The following is a 20062-nucleotide window of genomic DNA, read 5'->3' as shown; positions in this document are numbered from 1 at the left end:
CAGACCTATAAATCAAATTAGGACGATCTATAGAAAAACCAGCAGGAGTAGTAATCTTGTAAATATGACTAGCAACTTTCTTATGATTAGCAATGTTATGAAAAAAATTGGTATTTCTATTTCCCTCAACCAAAAATCTAGAAGAAGCATTTTGTATCCAAAAAGCTTCCTCTTTTTCTTGGAGTTGAAACAAACTAACTTTAGCTTCATTGAGAGAAGAAAGGTTTTCAAGGGAGGAATAATTGATATAAATTATTCTCAACAAGCTTCACCTCATTCTCAACCTGCAAAATGCTAGCAAAAATATTCTTAAAGACACATTTATTCCACCAAGTCATTTTTTGTTAAAGCCTTTTGAGGTTGAACCATAATCTAGACATACCCCCACATTATCATATGGAAACAAAGGAGCATTCTAGTTACTATGAATAATATTAGCAAAGGAGTCATCCATAATCCACTTGTTTTGAATTCTAAAAGGAGGGTAAGTGTTAGTGCTTTGAAAATAAATATTTAAAAGTAGGGGAGAATGATCAGATAAAGTTCTAGTCAAATGAACAACATGAGTAATATGAAAAGATGAAATATAGGAATCATTTAAAATCATCCGATTTAATCTTTTCCACATTGTACCTTTATTCCAAGTGAAAGCATTGCCATTAAAACCTATATCATGAAGATTGAAAAATGAAATCATATCATTAAAATCTACCAATGGCCTAGAAATTAGGAGATTTACCCCCAATTCTTTCAGCAACATTAATGATAATATTAAAATCCCCACCAATCATCTAAGGATCCCTTATATTATCAGAAAAATTATGTAGCTATCTCCATAATGTTCTCCTTTCAAATCTAAAACATGAAGCATAAACGAATGAAGCATAAGATGAAAACTAAAAAAATATTAATTGTAGTAAGAAAAAATTGAGGGAAATTAACAATAATATTTAAACACACCTGATCCTTCAAAAAATCCAAATCTTATTGGAACAATTACCAAATGGAAAATCAAAACCAAGCTTGATACACACAAAATCCAAAATAGAGGAAGAAACAAAAGATTTAATTAAAACAACCACATTGATATTATGAACCCTACATAAATTTCTCACCCTATCCATAGACAATGTAGTCCACCCCCCCCCCCCCCCCCCCCCCCCCCCCCCCCCCCCCCCCCCCCCCATATGATAGATTTAACCATTGGATGAGGAGCAAACATTCAAATCTCAAATGGTCTCACATAGTTAGAACTTGAACTAAATGCATTGAATAATAGTTAGATTAAAAAAGTGTTGGGTTTGAAAAGATTAAATTTCATTGGGAGAATTTAATTTTTAGAATTTTAGTTTTGAAATCAAACACTTCATTATGAATAATATAACACCTATTGAGGCAAAAATATCATTCCCTAATGGGCTCAGATTATAAAATTGAAAGTTCATCATGATTATTATAATCAAACTCAGGGAAGAACCACATATGACCCTAGAGGATCAAAATGATGTTTGATCGAGTGTTTAACTATAATAATATTGATAAATAATCATTAATTTTATAATCAAAATTATGATAATAAGATGACATATCTTCTCGGGGAAAGAAAATATTATCTATTTTCAATTATTTAAATATGATAATAATGATCGTGGACTTTGATTTTCCCAAAGATAATTAATTATATTTTAAAAACTTGATTTAAAAAAAAATGAACTTTGCTCTAAATCTCCTATGAGTACAAGCCATCGTAATTAGTTACATCATAAAAAAATTAGAGTTTCCTACGAAGACTCTCAATTAAAACAAAGGTATAAATTTTATTTAGAATTCTCAAAGAATGTTATCAAAGGATTGAAGCTGGAATTTCAAATCAAAATAGATTAAAGTTAAACATTTATTTTTGGATGTAAAAAGATGAAAAGTAGAAGTTTTTTTAGGGATTCTAAAAGACTTCAAAAACACCCCAGACTATCCTAAGTGTTGGGATTAAATTTTGGATTGAAAGAGATTTATTTTGATTTGTCAATTTTATTAGAAAGTTGAGATTATATTCCTAGAAGGTTGATGTATTTTAGTTTGAACCTGCCTCAGAACCTAAATTTAAATTGGGCACTAAAAATTAGTAGCTCAAACCTAACTAATATAGTGAAAATCTATCCCTAGCCTGGATTAGGGAGCCAGATAATCGTCAAGGGACTTTGAAATCATGTATGTAGTCTTTTATGCAAGAGTGGTAAGGACATTATTTAATTAATTTTGAGGAATCAGGGACGTCATCTAAAGTATATTCTAATTGGCCCCTTAATAGATGTTAGGTAATTGATGCTTAAATAAAATGCATCTAAATCTTAGACTCATTTAAATTTGTATCTAATGTGATACAAGCTAGTTGACATGATGAATGCTTAAATTAAGTATGAAGTAGTTTTAAAAAATGCTTAAAAATAAACTTTTCCCTAGAGATTACATAACTTTTCCTTGATAGTACTACACCCTAATAAGTTAGGTGGCATACCTGAACCCATAGGGGGGAAGGTGCCTAACAAGGAAGAGAAAGAATAAAATGAATGTATGTGACCCTCGATAAGCCCAAGCTTACTTCTTAAATTTTTTAAATTTTTATGCTGATATAAAAGTTTTAAATTTATTAAAGTAGAAAAAATTTTGAACTGTATCCTCACGAGCCACGATCATTTTAGGCTAAAATAAAATGTAAGAAATAAAGCTGAAAAAATATGATGTATCTACTGCATAATAAATTAATAAATCAATTAAATTTAATATTCAAATTAAAATTCCATGTATTAAGTGCCACTTATTAGTACTTCCAGGGTCTACATAAAAAGTAAAGTGGCCATGTACCACTAAAAATAGCCCGGATTATACTTCTAAGGCACAAGTGACTTTAAGAAAGAGATTCTTCTTGATATTCATTTCTTCATCCTTCTATGAACTCCTTGGATCCATAGGTTCCGAATATCCAAGTGAAAAGAAACTACTCCTTGAAGGGGTGTTTTCTTTTCTCCTTGGATATATGAAATAATCCAAATTTGAATCTTCAAATGGAAAGGAACTCTCCCATAAAGGATGTCTCTTCCCCTTTGAACTCCAAATTAGATGTATATCCCATTTAAAATTTCATCTTTATACCTTTTAATTACAACTTGAGTTACATCAAATTATATTAAAAATTAAAAAAAAAATCTAGGCTCAAACAACCTGCAGGGTTATCATAAATAATCAAAAGTTAAACCAACATCCCAACCAGTTAATATTTATTAATATTAAAATGCTTAAATTCATAGCCAAACTTGACCATGTTCTTTTAATTTTAAATAGGGATATAACATTCTTAGCACCTGCAGAAAATTTGATTAAATTAAAGCTTAATTTTTCCCCCTTTGATTTAATTTTCAGTCGTGTATTAACAAGGCCACATGCATAAGATTTTGTTATCATTTAAATTATTTATAACCTAAAGGTAATCTAATGCCCATCATTTCAATATGTAGCTTGTGTAGAATTTAAATAATTATTCACATCAAATAATTATATATAATAACCAATATGTAGTAAAACCTTGAAAAACCTGACACATAGCAACAAGAAAGTAAAACACTAGGATAGCCTAAGACTAAAGTTGGTTGTCCTACCAAACCATATAAAGTGCAAAGGTAGGTGGAGTTGATTGGATACGTCATATATAGGATAATTAGTTAAAGTTGTTTTGTTGTTCTAGTTGGTTAAAAGTCTTAAAGGAAAATTTAATTAAAGTTTAAGTATTATTGGTTTAAAATTAATTTTAAATGTTAAAAAACTATCACCTTTGTTGCTCACTAGGGCCATGAAGTTTATTTTATTACAAATAAAGATTTAAGTCTTGTGATTTTAATGATAACAAACATTATTGGACTTTTTGTTATGCTATTTTAGTTTATTGCATATTTGTTTTGCCCTATTTACTAACATTTTAGGTCCACTGTTCACTTGCAACTTCAATCAGCTTATGATTGGATAGACTAGGATTGAGTCAATTTATAATTACAATTTCAATGTACTTTTATCTTTTTAAAGTCAAATCATGTATATGGTGGATACTAAGCTAATTAACCTTTCACATATACACTCAAAGGAGTGAGTTGGTGAGTTAGAAAATTTTTTATTTTTTGAACTAATCATATAATATGATTTAGATCATACAAGAAGACCAGTTAAAATAAAAAACCTTAATAAGGGCACCTCAGTTAATTAAGATTTATTAAACTCATCAAACTCATGTAATGACTCTCTACGCTCTGAGGCGTTTTCTGGGTGATTCTAGGGTTCTTCCTTGCGTGGTAGATTTCAGCCCTACTGGCTTGGATTTTCCTCCTTTTTTGATTATTTTCAGTTGCTTTTTTCATTCATCTCATTTTCATTCGCAGATTTTGAGTTTTTCTTTGGTTTAGCATGCTAGGCGATGATGACTCTATCGTCATTGAATTCGATTTCTTCCTCTCTTTTTGAGGGGAAAACATGATATTTCAAAGATATCATTGTTGGATCTTCATCTTCTTCTCTAAAATTTAATTTTGTTCATTCATCCTTCAAGGGCTGTCCGACTCTTCTTTTCAAGGACTCGGTTATTGATCAGTTAGCTACTCCTTATGCCTTAACTTTGGTTGGTAAATTTGTGTTGAGGAGACCAAATCTTGATGTTATACGTAAGCTTTTACTTAACTTAAAGCTCTCTGGATCATTTCACATTGGTTTACTTAATCAAAGATATGTTGCTATCCAGCTTTCAAAAGATCTTGACTATAGCTGCATATTTACTAGAAGGTCGTATTATATTCAAGTATGTCAAATGCATTTACTGAAATGGCTCCAGATTTTGACGTTAGGGAGGAATCCCCTATTGCTCCGGTTTGGATTTATTTTCCTAATTTGAGACTGCATTTTTTTAACCATCAAATTCTATTTGGTATGGCCTCTATCTTCGGGCATCCCTTATTAATTGACCAAGCTACGACTTTGGTGTCATGGCCATCAGTTGCTAGGGTGTTGGTTGAGTTGGATGTCTCTAAGAAATATTCTAATGAAATATTGATTGGATCCGAAGTAAAGGTTTATTTCCAAAAAAATTGAATTTGAGAATTTAACTATATTTTTCTTTTGTAAAATGCATGGGCATGCTATGAATGATTATTATCGAAAACACCCTCACCTTCGTATAGCTAAGAATTCTTTCAAGTGTCTAATCCGGCCCCTTTGGTGGGTAATATTTATAGCCCTTTACAACATATTAAGGGCCCCTTGGTGGTTATTGAAGGGGAACCTAATCTAGATGTTCACAATGTGTTACCAATACTGACATTTTGACTCATGATCAGGGAGTTTTTATTAACACTTTAAATATTCCTATTATTGATTGTGAATAGAATGTGGCCCATAAATCACTTACTATTGAAACTCAAAAAGATGTTAATGATGGAACTTCTCTCTCTTGCATTATTAATCACAATGTGTATGATTCCAAAGATATTATGCTTTCTCATAAGCCTTATAATCCCTTAAATGAACAGGACTGTGTGATGGGAGCTAATGTTGATATTCAATTGCCCTCTAAAGAATGTGAAAGGAATGACATGCCATTAGAGGAAGGTGAATTTGTTTATATGGATCATTGTTCTTCATTTTCTAAATGTATTAAGGATCTTGTTACTGATAATTTGAAGGATGATGGTATGTTTATGGAGGATGAATGTCCTATTACCCTATTGGATCAGCATGATGATAGTAAGACTCCTTCTACTTCCAATTATAATAGTGATGCTTTTACTAATACCGAGGATATGCATATTGCTGCTAAATGTTTTGCTATGGATGATAATGATACTAGTTTTTATTAAAGTTCATAGTAAAAGAGGGAGGAAGCCAAAGCATATTTCTTTGCAACCTCCTAGAAAAATTCACTTGAATACTTCTCATTAAGCTTTTCTTTATGTTTAGTACGATTATTTGGAAGGTGAGGTGCATTGGTTGGCCATCTTCTAGAATTCATGTTAAGAATTTATGTCATATGCACAATATTTCTATTCTTATCCTGCTTGAGCCTCTTATTTCCTCTTCTAGGTTGTTAAGAACCTCTCATTTTTTGGGTTTCAACTATTCTATTTTGAATGTGGCCAACAAAATTTGGGTCTTTTGGAAAAATCCTGTTAAAATTGATGTTATTGGTGGTTTTACTCAAGTATTGCATTGTAAAGTTGAGGATTTCAATTTTCATTGTTATGCCTCTTTTCTGTATGCTGCCTCTTCTCTCTATACTAGAAAAATGCTTTGGGATTTACTTATTAATTTTCATAGTATTTGTAATTTTCCTTTATTTGTTGGTGGAGATTTTAATGCCATCACTAATCCCTCTAAAAGGATTGGTGGTTCTACTCCTTATCACTCTATGGAAGATTTTAATAATATAATCATGGCTTGCAATTTGATTGATATTAGTTTTGTTGGTAATAACTTTACTTGGAATAGAGGTCACTTATGGCAAAGGCTTGATTGTATGCTCTTTAATGACTCTTGGCTTAATTCTATTAACTCTATCAATGTGAAGCATCTTAGTAGAACTTTGTCTGATCATTCTCCTCTGCTTATTACCATTAATTATAAAGATTTTAATGCTCCTTCTCAATTCAGATTCCAAAACATGTGGTTGCTTCATAACTTTTGTTTTAGGTTGTTCAAAATAATTGGCAAGCGCCTTTACACCCGGACAATTCTAATTTTGGCATGAGGAGACTATGGCTTAAGCTTAAAAGGTTGAAATAAGTTTTTAATTGGTTGAATCATCATATTTTCAGAAATAATTTTTCTAACATTTTACAAGCTGAACAACTTATGAATTTTATTGAGATCTTGTGTCAAAATGACCCTACTGATGCTAATTTTACTCTTTTAAAGAAGTTTAAAGTTAATCTTTTTAATTTCCAAGCTCAGGAAGAGGTCTTTTAGAAATAAAAAGTTGTTGCTAAGCACTTGGTTGATGGTGATAATAACACTAAGTATTTCCATGCATTAGCTAAGAGAAAAAGGGTTAAAAATAGTATTAATAAAATCCAAAGGGAGGATGGCTCTTTTACTGAAAACACTGTAGAGATTGCTAGTTTAGCTGTCCATCACTTTCATACCCATTTCAATAAAGTTTTCAGTCCTACTCAAGTTATGGATCACTCTTTTATTCCCAACCTTATATCCCTTGAGGATAATGTATCTCTTCCTAGGCCTCCTTTGGAGGAGGTTAAAGAGATTTTGTTGGGTATGAATAGTGATTCTGTGGCGGGGCCTGATGGTTTTACCACTCTTTTCTTTCAAAATGTTTGGCACATTATTCATAATGATATCTTTGTTGTTGTTTTGGATTTCTTTGCTGGTAACCCTATCCCTAAGTTTTTTAATTCTACTTCATTAGTGCTTATTCCCAAAAATAATTCTATTAACACTTGGAATGATTTTCTTCCTATCAATCTTTGTACCTTCTTTAACAAATTGATCTCTAAAATTATTATGAATCTTCGCACTGCTTTATTACCTAAAATTATTTCCCCTTCTCAGATGGGTTTTGTGAAAGGTAGAGCTATCATGTATAATATTCTATTGGCTCAAGAATTCGTTCAAGATTTGGATGTTCGGGTGAGAGGGGGAAATTTGATTTTGGAACTGGATATTGCCAAGGCTTATGATAATATTTATTGGAACTTTATTTACCTTTCCTTTGAGCTTTTTTGTTTTAATTATGTGTTTATTAAACTTATTAAAAATTGTATTGAAGATGTCTATTTATCTATAATTATTAATTATTCTAATCATGGTTTTTTCAAGTCTTCTCATGGCTTAAGGCAAGGTGATCCTATTTCTCCAGCCCTTTTTATTATTGCTGCTGAATTTCTTTATAGGGTCTTTCTAATTTATTTGAGAATAATTTGGTCTTTATTTTAGAACTTTGGGAGGTTTCTATATATCTTATTTATGCTTTGTAGATGATTTTATTGTTTTTACTAATATGACTATTAATAGAGTTCATAAAATTATGGAGTTCTTTCATCAAATTGAGATGGTGAGTGGTCTATCATTTAGCAAAAATAAAAGTTGTTTTATTGCTTCTAAGAGGATTTCCAATGATCGTATTTTAGCTATTAAAGATGTTACTGGTTTTACCCATTCTCACTTGCCCATCAAATATCTTGGTCTTCCTCTTTTTAAGTGTAGGAGGAAAACTTTTTTGTTTAATGATCTTATTGCTTCTGTTCAGAATAAGCTCTTATCTTGGGATTCCAATTTTCTTAACTTTGGTGATATAGTTACTCTGATCAAAAGTATTCTTTGTGCTTTACCGATTTATAGTTTCCAAAGTTTTTTTCTGACTCATGCTGTTTACAATAGGGTTCACAATCTTATTAACAAATTCTTTTGGAAAGGCACTTCTTCTAGTTCTAAAATTATTTGGGCCGCTTGGGAGAAGTGTTGTGGTGTTTTGGCTGAAGGTGGTCTTGGCTGCAAAAATTTAAATGATCTTGCTAAGGCTATTTCTTTTAAACTTTGGTATAACTTACTCACTAAAGAGAGCCTTTGGGCTAATTTTATGATATATATAAGTATTGTGTTGGTAAACATCCGACTAATATTTTTTTTAAGCTAGGTGATTCGAAAGTTTGGAGAAGGCTATGCAAGGTTAAATGGGAGGTTTAGCCTTTTATTTCTTGGGGGCTTGGTGAAGGTAATATATTTTTCTAGCAAGACAGATGGTTAGGTAAAGACTATTAACTCCATCTTGAATTTTACCTTTACTACTTTGATCAAAGTTAATTCTTTCATCAACAATAATTGTTGGGACTTTGATAAGCATTCTAATATGATTCCTGATTGTATCCTCCACCGCATTTTAAATTTTCCTATCAATATTGTCTTTAAAGATATTATTTTATGTGATTTATCCAAATATGGTCGTTTTCACTTAAAGAATGCTTTGCATACTTTTAGAGATAAAGACAATATTGATAATATTTTTACTAATATTTGGCATAAGTGCATTCCTTCTATTGTTTTTGTTTTTGTTTGGAGAGTCTTACATAAATTTATTCATACGGATGATAATCTCATAAAAAAAGGCTTTATCTTAGCTTCCAAGTGTCAATGTTATTATCATATGGAGAATATGCACCATGTTTTTTTATCTGGTCTTGTGGCTGTTAGAACTTGGGTTTATTTTGATGATTTATTTTAGTTAAATTGATTTAACTCCCACCTTTTCCTTAAATCTTTACTTAAGTTTTGGTTTATTAATTCTAAAGGCCACATTCACAATGTTATTCCATCCCTCATTCTTTGGTTGGAAAGGAATAACTCCCTTTTCAATGATGTGAGGATGAACCATCATAATGTTTTTTAGAAGGTAAAGAATAAGATTTTAGCTCTTCTAGCGGTCAATTTGCTTTCTATTAAGAGCTTTAAAAATTGTTACTTTGTTTGTACCGCCTTAGGGTTTAACCTGGAGGGTTCTCCTCCTACTTCTAATATCATCCATTAGAACAAGCCCCCTATTAATTTCTTTAAATTAAATGTTGATGGTGTTGTTTCTGATACATCTGTTGGTTGTGGTGGTGTTATTAGGGATAGAAATGGTTGTCTTATTGTTGCTTTTACGGGTCTGGTTCACAATGGTGACTATTTTACTGCTATTACTATGGCTATTTTCTATGGAATTCAATTGTGCATCCCTCTTAACTTAACTAACATGTATATTGAAGTTAATTTGTGTTTTAATTTTCTACCTCTTCAAGCTTATGAGGATTTGTGTTGTACCCCGAGTCTCTTCTATCAAGTTAGATAAATTAAAAAGCTGCTGCTATTTTTTAACTTATCGTTTCACCATGTTAGCAAGGAATGTAATGTTTGTGCTTCATGGTTAGCTATGTGGGGTTGAAGTATTTATTGTTTCTCTGATTTTATCTGGTCCACTATTCCTGTTCCCCTTCATGGCTTGCTTAATCTTGATGCGTGAGATTTTCCTTATGTTACATCTTAACTACCTTTTTTCTTGGCTGATCTTCTGGTTAATTTACTTTCTCTAGTTCTTGTTTTGCTTGGTCTTTTTGTTTGTCTTGGATTCTTGGTTTCACTTATGGATTACTAGGGTGTTTTATCTTATTTAACCTAGAGCTTTTTTTATAATGGCTGGCCTATCTGTGGTGTGGAGGGTTTGCTCTATCATTATTTTGGTTTCTGAATGCTTTTCTGTGTTTCTTACTCGAGGTTTTTGTCCCTATGACTGGTTGGTTGGACATTGTGACTAGTTATTCTATGGTGTTGGCTGAGAATTTCTCCTCTCTATGCGTTATGTGTGTCTTGTTATTTGTACCTAGTACTCCTTTTTACGATTCCTTATTATCTGCTGTAGGAATCAATCTGTGTTTTCTTGTTTAGTTGCTATCTTTGTGAATTTAGACTTGAGCTATGATTCATTAGTTATAACGCTGATGGTATATCCCATTGTTGCTATCCTACCTTCATTTTTTGGTGTGCTAGGGGTAACCATGTGGTTTTGGCTGGGCTTTCTTGTTGTGTTATTATTTTTGGGATTATGGATAACCTATGTTATTTGTCCCACTATTGCTTTTCTATATTCAATTTTTGAGGTGTGGGGGATAATCATGTGGTTATGGTTGGGTTTTCTTGTTGTGTTATTATTGTTGTTGGCTGGTTTCATGGACTCTAGTGGTTGTATATCCCTTGGATGTTGTTTTACATGCTGCTTCTCTGCCTTTGGTGGCCTAGAATGGTTATTAATTTTGGTATTTTAAATAAACCGTGTTATTTTTCTGATGATCCTTTATTTTGCTGGATGGGTTTATACATGGTGGTTTTTGGTGACCTTGAATGTAGGATTGAGTGGCTTGTAGATTTTCTTAATGAGGCTTATTATATTAATTATATTCTAAGCTCTTTAAGTCTTAATTCCAAGATTGGCTTTACTTGGCGCAGATTTTATTTCACCCCCTTTTTTTGCTAGTTGTTTTTTCTATTATTGTTATTATTTAACCTATCTTTTGTGGTGGTGTAGCTTTTCCTTTTGCAATAGCTTTTCTTTGCAGGTGGAACTGCTTTTGGCTGACCTCAAGTTGTTTTATAGAAAGATTGGGCCTTATTGCTTTAATATTATCTTTCTTTTTTGGATGCTTATCTATAGCATCGTTAGAATGTTACAAGGGTGCCTTATAATTTTGATTAGTGGAGACATTTGGCTCGTAGGTTTTCTTTTGCTTTGTTTTATAGCTCGTAAGAGCATTAGTGAGCCGATGGTATTCTACAAGGACTCTGTAATTATTTTTTTAATTATTAATGTGTAGGTCCCTTTGTGGGTTTTAATTAAAAAAAAAAGATTAATTAAACTCATCGTACTATACGATCTTGATCATATAGGATGATTAGTTGTAATCAACAAAATAGCCACCAATTATAATTTAGGAAATATTTTAATATTTAAAATCTATGTCTAATCGTACCATGTGATCTACATCGTACTGTATTATCAATGATAATTATGTCTAAATTAATCATGTGATTATGTGTTTAATTATAATTAAATTGTGTAATTAGATTGTACATGATGATCAAAGATAATCATACTGTACGAACCAATTCCTAAATGGGATGATAATTAAACACTGATAATTGCCCAATACAAAAAACCATAATTTTTCACTAATCATACAAGATGATCCAAAAACTTCATATAGTACAAACTGATCACTGAATGGGATGATATTTAATCGCCAGATATAGTACTGGATGATTAGTTCAGTCTCTTTAACTAATCATATAGATAATCGTAGAATTATACTAGATGATAAGAATAATCTATTGAATTGATTGTCTAGACCAATGCATTTCATAGTGGCTGAAAGTACTATTTTAAATAAATCGTACAGGATGATCTTGAATTGTACTTGATAATTAAAAGTGCCATATTAAAATTTAGGGCTTCTTTGGAGGTTCTCTATTTAAGCTCTCATATTATCTTGTAACAAAAATCTTTTGCTTCCAAGGGTCTTAAAAGGGAGCTTAGAGAGTGAGTTGAGGAGAGCTTTGGGAGAGAAATAGAGAGAGTTCTTATGAGGGGGAGTTTTAAGAGCTTCACAAGGTTACTCCAAGCATTATTTTTTGTTGTATTCTTCAAGTTTCTACCTTGAACCTTTGGGGTCTCCAGGAAGATTTTCTACAGTACTAGGTTAGTGGTTCTCTACCAACTTCAGGATGGAGTAAAAGGATTTCTGGTTCTCTGCCATTACCTAGAGGGTGTAAAATATTCAATGTCTATTGTAGTCACCGGGAGAGTGTAAAAGCTTTTGGTTCTCTACCACATAGAGAATGTGAAATTAATTTTGTAAGGGCTTCTCCACTTTGTTGAGGGAGAAAAAGGGGAGACTACTTTTAGTGCGATACTTGGAATAGAGGGTTCTGGTGAGTGGATGTAGGTCAAGTTGGAATGAAGCACTATAGATTATGGCGTGTTTGCTCTTATTATTTTTTGTACTTTATTATTTTGCAATTAATTGCCTAGGTGAAAACTCTTATCTTTTTATTATGAAATTAATTTGCATCTACATCAAGTTTTAAAAAGATTTTTTTTATTAATTTTTTAAAAAAATTAGCAATTCACCCCCCTGGTTAGTCTCATACTAGTTCTTAGAGGTTTAAAAGCCTTAATAAACTTTCAAGTTATATTAAAGCAGGATACAAAACTTACCTATTTTTAGAAGGTGTGTTTGAATCCTCTAAAAATAGTTAAGAGAAGAAATTAGAGATTATCTCTCTTCCTTTAACTCCTTTAAGGGTATAATTTTTTTTGAATCAAAATTTATTTCAAATTAAGCTGTTTTGACTCAAAAAGAAATTATACCCCAAAGAAATATATTTTGAAAAGAAATTAAGCTGTTTTCACCAAGAAATAGAGATATATTTCATCTTCCTATAGTTATCTATCTCATTTTAAATATTTTTGCAAATTAATGAATCTATTTCAATTTTTTTAATCAAGTTGTTTTGACTATATCAAATGAATCAGGTTTTGGTTTGTGGTTTACTCTTCCTTATATAAGAGAGTGAGTTCTTTTTCTCTCATATTTGAAAGATAATCTCACAACTGAAAATTTATAAAGAATTAGAAAGCAAGTAAGTTTGCAAAAGCAAAAGAAAAAGAGGCATAAAATGAGCCCTAATGTTAAAAAAATGTGCAATGAATGCCAAAAAATTGAAAGATGCACCAAGTGTATCAAAAATAATAAAATGTGCAAAGTGTGCCAAATAAGGATAAAAGAGGTGAGCCTATAATGAGTTTGTTTCCCATCATTTCATGTCTAATTTATTGTTTGAATTAGATTTTTATTTTAACAGGACTTTTAAGTTGTAAGGAGCTTTAGCTAGGGTTGAAGAAATTCAATTTTCTAAACTTTTCTAGATTTTAGCAATGTTAATGCATTTCTTATTGATATAATTATTATGTAAAATTTTCATTTAATGTTATTGATCAATTCTTTCAAAAAAATTACTATTTTGTGAATGTTTTTACCCTTCATGATCATCAAATTCCATCCCATAACTTTTTAATTTTTTTTTTACATCAACCAACACTATTCATATAGTATTATATGATATGAATAAAATATCAAATCTCATATCACAGCATATCCAACGGCTAATATCGATCAATTATTGGTGATTGTATTGTATTATTTCCTCTTTGTACTCTACGATCCATATGGCATGAACCATTGGATGAATTGATTTCAGTCAGTACAATCCTTAATAGCATATCATATAGTATGATCCACTTGTTCATACTATATTAACTCAAAAGTCAATAATTATATAGGCTGACTCCTCAGGATGATCGCCTTGTCTCTAATCGTCAAGTATAATGTTTGATCGTACTTTATGATAAGACCACATTTTTTGATTGATCATTTGGATGAATTGATTGCACTATATTATCTACTACGATCTCATAATTATAGTTTATGATTCAACCAATTTTACTTAAATAATAAGGATTCTTTTAATTTATTTACACCATTCCAATTTTGTAATCCTTTACTTCCCTCTTGAACTTTTCTTCCTTATAATGGTTAGCATTAAGTGGTCCGAAGCACTAGTAGGTAGTTATTCTAGATGAACTATTGACCTTAGGTTCATTGAGGCTACTAATGATGAAGCCTATCAACGGTACAAGATGATAGGAATCACAACTTCCAAAATCTTAAACTGGGAAGTTTTGAATTTCTAGGTACTCAAACTATTTGCCCACACCGCTCTTGGCTTCATCCTTACTCTATCCTTTCCATACAACTCTGAACTTTTATTTTAATTCTTTGCAAGCCTTTGTATTAATAATGAGGTCACTGCCTTACAATCATATGTTAATAGAAGGTCTGTTGAAATCACTTACTAGGACTTTCATGACTTTCTTCATCTTTCCACTAATAGGGACAAAATTAATATTTTAGCCTTAGATCTTGACTATAATTAGACCCCTCCCAACACCATATTTATGGAGTCCAATATTAACTATCACATCACACATGTTAATTAATTAATCAAGGATGCTTGAATCATTCAATACATTCTTTGCAACTTAATCATTGCTAAAGCTGGGGATCAGATTAATATAACCCCTATTCTCTAACTTGCCACCTACTACATTATGGCCAAAATGGACTTTAATGTATCTAACCTAATAATTTGATATCTTGACAATCTAACCTGCATTAGAGATCCCAAACATAAAAGAAAGCCTAAACTTTCCTTAGGATATATCATTACCTATGTCCTAGAAATAAAATACAACCTCTAGTATCCTGCATCACCTGATCACCTCCCAGTATTCTATACCAATAGCTCCTTCCACATTCTTTAGAGCGTTCTTCACAACCACATTTAATATACTGATCCCGAGCTAGAGGAGAGAGTGGGAGAACAACCTCAAGCAGCTGCTCCTATCCACTAGTAGTCTTAGATTAATTAGTTAGTTCATAAGTATGATAAGTGAGAGGCCAAATTTGAAAACAACATAGTTGAGTAGTAGCAACAACATGTAAATGATCTGGCTCATTTTTAAAGCTAGGCAGCACAGCAGCATCAATAACATGATAATGACATGGCTTTGTTTAGGGAGTAATTTGCTTCCATTTACCAATTCTTTCAGCCACCACCACCTCTAGCTAATAATGATTCTTCTTTTTTCTAGTTTTCTCTATGTTTTTGTTCCTGTGTTTTTACTATTCTTTACTTATGTATTTTATGATATATGTACTTTATTTTTGTTTCCTATTTATTTGATGCTATTTTCGCCTCTTTTTGTGGTACCAAAAGGTGGACTAGCATGTATTGGTAGTTTGTATTTTGCTTTGAAATGTTCAATTTCGTGTTTATCTTTTCATCTTTCTTGTTCTCTAGTTATGTTATGTTCTTTTTCTTTTTTAATTTTAAAATTAAAAAAACTCACCTATTTTTGAAAAAAATCACTTAGTAAAGGGAAACTTAAGGAATAGCAAAATACGTTTGAATCCTAAACCAATAATATTTGCAATCATAAAAAAGTGAGAGATTATTGCAAATTTGGATCCAAGTCTTATGATTTTGATGATAACAAACATTATTGGATTTTTATTATGTTATTTAAATTTATTGTTTATATGTTTTCCCTACTCACTAACATTTCTAGTCCACCATTCGCTTGCTATATTAATCAGCTCAAGATTGAGTAGATTAGTGTTGAGTAAGTTTGTAATTTCAATTTTAATATACTTTTACCTTTCTTGAGTCAAATCATATATATGGTGGATACTAAGCTAAGTAACCCTGCACACACACACTCAAGGGAGTGAGTTGGTGAGTTAAATTTTTTTTTTAAAAAAAAAAAACTAATTATACAATATGATTTAGATCGTACTTGATGATCAATTATAATAGAAACCATAATTAGGGCACCTTAGTTAATTAAGATTGAGTAAACTCATCATATTATATGATCTTGATCATATAAGATGATTAGTTGTAATCAATAAAATAATCACCAATCATAATTTAGGAAATATTTTAATATTCAAAATCTGTGTCTAATTGTACCGTATGATCTGTATTGTACTATATAATCTATGATAATCATACCTAAATTGACCAAGTGATGGGGTATTTAATTATGGTTATATTGTTCAATCAAATCATATATGACAATCTGAGACAAACATAATATACTAATCGATTCCTGCATGGGACGATAATTAAACACCACTCATCATCCATGATGAAAAACTATAATTTTTTTTACTAATCTTACAAGATGATCCACAAACTTCTTATGGAACAAATTGATCACTAAATGGGATGATATTTAATTACCAATTATAGTACTATATGATTAGTTCATTCTTTTGAACTAATCATACAAAATGATCTAAGATTGTATAAGACGATCAGAATAATCTATTGAATTAATTATCCATACTAATGCAATTTATACTAGCTAAAATTATTATTTTGAACTAATTGAAAGGATGATCTTGAATCATACTGGATAAACAGAAGGTCTATATTGAAATTTATTTGGAGGCTCTCTATTTAAGCTCTCATATTATATTGTAACAAAAATATTTTACAGCCCAGGGTCTTGAGAGGGAGCTTATAAAGAGAGTTGAGGAGAGCTATGGGAGAGAAGCGAGGGAGATTTCTTGTGAGGGGGAGTTGTGAGAGCCTCACAAGGTTACTCTAAGCTAAGTTCTTCATCGTGTTCTTCAAGCTTCTACCTTGATCCTTCAGAGGCTTAAGGAAGCTTTTTGTCGCACTAGGTTAGTGGTTCTCTACCAACTCCAGGAGAGATTAAAAGGATTTTTAGTTTTTTACCATCACTTGGAGGGTATAAAAGATTCAAGGTCCACTACCATCACTAGGAGGGTGTAAAAGCTTTTGGTTCTCAGCCACACCGGGAAGGTGAAAGTGATTTTATAAGGGTTTCTCTACCTTATTGAGGGAGCAAAAGGAGAGACTACTTTTAGTGCAATACTTGGAATAGAGGGTTCTGGGGAGTGGACGTAGTTTAGGTTGGACTGAACCACTATAAATTTTGGTGTGTTTGTTATTATTATTTTATGCACTTTATTACTCTAACATTGATTATGTGAAAACTTTAATCTTTTTATTATGAAATTAATTCACTTCCTTATTAAGTTTTAAAAAGATTTATTGTTAAATAAAATTTCAAATTACTAATTCACCCCCTCTTGGTTAGCCTCAGGCTATTCTTAGAAGTTTAACAACCTTCATAAACTTTCATATTTCACCTTCCTTAGGGCTAAGCTAATAGCCTCGTAGGCCAAATTAATATAGTAGTAACTAGTATAATTAAGTGAATTTAATTTATTAAGGCTTTTAAAAGTTCGTTAAGGATGTTAGGCCCTTATAAACTAGTCCCAAGGCTAACCAAAAGGGGTGAATTGGTATTTTAAATAAAATATTTCATCAATCAAAACACAGACCAAGATTCACCATAGAAATCAAAGTGCAGAAATTAAATGTGAAAATAATAAAGGAAATAACACATCGAATTTATAGTGGTTCGGTCAAACCTTGACCTACATCCACTCCTCGGAGGCACCCTCAAGGTATTGCACTAAACTCAGTCTCTCATTTAGCCCCCACAGCTAGGCATAGAAGCCCTTACAAAATCACTTCCACCTTCCCCGGTGCGACGGAGTAGCCGGGTTCTTTGACACCAAAGAGATCTTCTTCTTCCCAGAACTTCCCTCAAGATAAGCCTTGAATCTTATGGTACTAAGGTGCAAGCTAGCCGGAGTAACTGTGTGGAATCCCCCTCCACACTCCCTTGAAACCCCCTCCAAGGATCTTTTCCCTCTCTCAAACTCCACCCTTTCTTCTCTCCCTTTCAAACTTTATCTTTAAGTTCCCTCCAAAAGAATGAAGCTACAATTGCTGCCAAAGACACTTACTAAGTGCCATGTCAAACTTAAATAGAAGAGCTAAAAATGATCTCATTAATTGCAACTTGCCGACTTTATCATATAGGCTGATATCTATATTATCCTGGCCAATCAGTATAAATTAAGTCCAATCATCCAGGATAATTTGGGACGATCAGAAGAAATTTGTTTATATCATCCTGGACGATAATATATCGTCTTGGCCGATCAGTACAAATTGTGGAATATCAACCTGAATATCGCCCTGAATAAGAGCTGTCCAATGTCTAATCGTCCAGATGATCGTCTCGGCCGATCCTGTAATCGTCCAGGACGATGTGATCGTGTAATCAAATCTTAATTGCTTTCCTTAAAAACCAGATTAATTTAGGAAAAATTATGCTGGATTGGCCAGGCCGATGCCCGGGATGATGTCCAAAAATAAGCAATACCTAAATAGATCTAGCGGATGATTCTTTCTGATTTAAGCATATCGTCCTGGGTGATACAAAATCTTCCATGATGATGTGCTTAATGACGGCTGTCATAATATGGATACCCTAATTAGAGTTTCTATTTTTGAATTGATCGTCTAGGCCGATATAAATATCATCCCGGACGATGTTACCAAAAATAGTAAACTCTAGGAAACTGTAAAAAATTCTCCCGTTCCCCAAGGTGTGTGTGTGTGTGTGTAAGGTTACTTAGCATCAGGAACCATATTATTTATAATAGACTCAAGAAAGGGAAAAAATACAAATTGACTCAGACTTAATCTATCCAATCTTGAGCTGGCTTGAGTTGCACTCGATCTTGTAGACCTGAAAAGTTAGTAGGCAAGACAGTCATAGAAAATCATGAATGTTTGCTATCATCAAAATTCTAATCCATGAAAATAGATCCACAACAGCTTTAAGGTCTATAAATTTTAATAAAATTGATTGGTTTTTGGTTTCTATAGTTGGATAAAGGTTTTTAAGATTTTTAAATTAAATATTGAATTTCTTGAATTATTAGAATTATTTAAATGCATTGGTTAAATATGCTAACATCAAAATTTTTTATTAAGGTTAATTTGTGGAGTTATAATATTTTTTTTAAATATTTAATCGTAAGATGAGTAATTAGATTATAAGTTTGATGGATTTGTATTTTTCTATATTTAGTTATGAATTTCTAAAGTTTGAGTTAAAATTTTGACTTAGGTTGACCAAAAGTTTGACTTTTTAATTTTAAATTATTTATAATAGTCTGATATTTTTAATAAATATTAGACCCCAAATGGAGTCCAATGCATTTAAGTTTGCTCAATTTAAAATTTTATAGAATTAGTTATGATTTTCAAAATCTGGGTATTTATTTGAATTTTAAAAATGATTTAATTAATGGGACTAAATGATTTATATCCAATAAACTCCAAACTTATTGAAATCACCTCCAAAGGTTAGAAATGACCTAATGAGGTGTTCTCAGTATTTGAGAATTTTTTTAAAATTTTAATTATTTTTAATTAATTAAATTAATTAAATATTGATTTAAGTTTAAAAATAAATAAATTAAAATTAAAGCAGTCAAGGAGCTTTTAATTTTCTTTGATTAAGGGTTAAATTTTGGTTAATTTAATATATTAGTTGAAATTCTTGAATTTAAATTGGATTTATCAAAAATTTTTGAAGTTTTAAACTTAATTAATGAATTAATCTTAAGTTAATTAATTATGTGGCTTAATGATTTTTCACTATAGTCTAAGGTCACTATAGTCAATCGTTTAGATTGCAAAGATTGTAAAGTTATTATGAGTGAAAATTTATGTACCCAACATCGATTATTAGTTTTGGACTTTAAGATAAAGGGGCATAAAATAAAAAATAAAGTAAAATAATTTTATAGGATTAAATGGGGGAATTTAAAGAATATTAACAAAAATATTTTTAAAAATAAGATTTTAGATCTTAAGATTTTGTCTGTGCATGAGGATGCTAATATTATGTGGGAAAAAGTGGCTAGTGATATTAAGAATATTGCAAAAGATGTCCTTGGAGTATCAAAGG

Source organism: Dendrobium catenatum, unplaced genomic scaffold (genome assembly GCF_001605985.2).
Source record: "Dendrobium catenatum unplaced genomic scaffold, ASM160598v2 fragScaff_scaffold_621, whole genome shotgun sequence".
NCBI lineage: Eukaryota > Viridiplantae > Streptophyta > Magnoliopsida > Asparagales > Orchidaceae > Dendrobium > Dendrobium catenatum.
Note: the sequence above shows the minus strand (reverse complement) of the source record.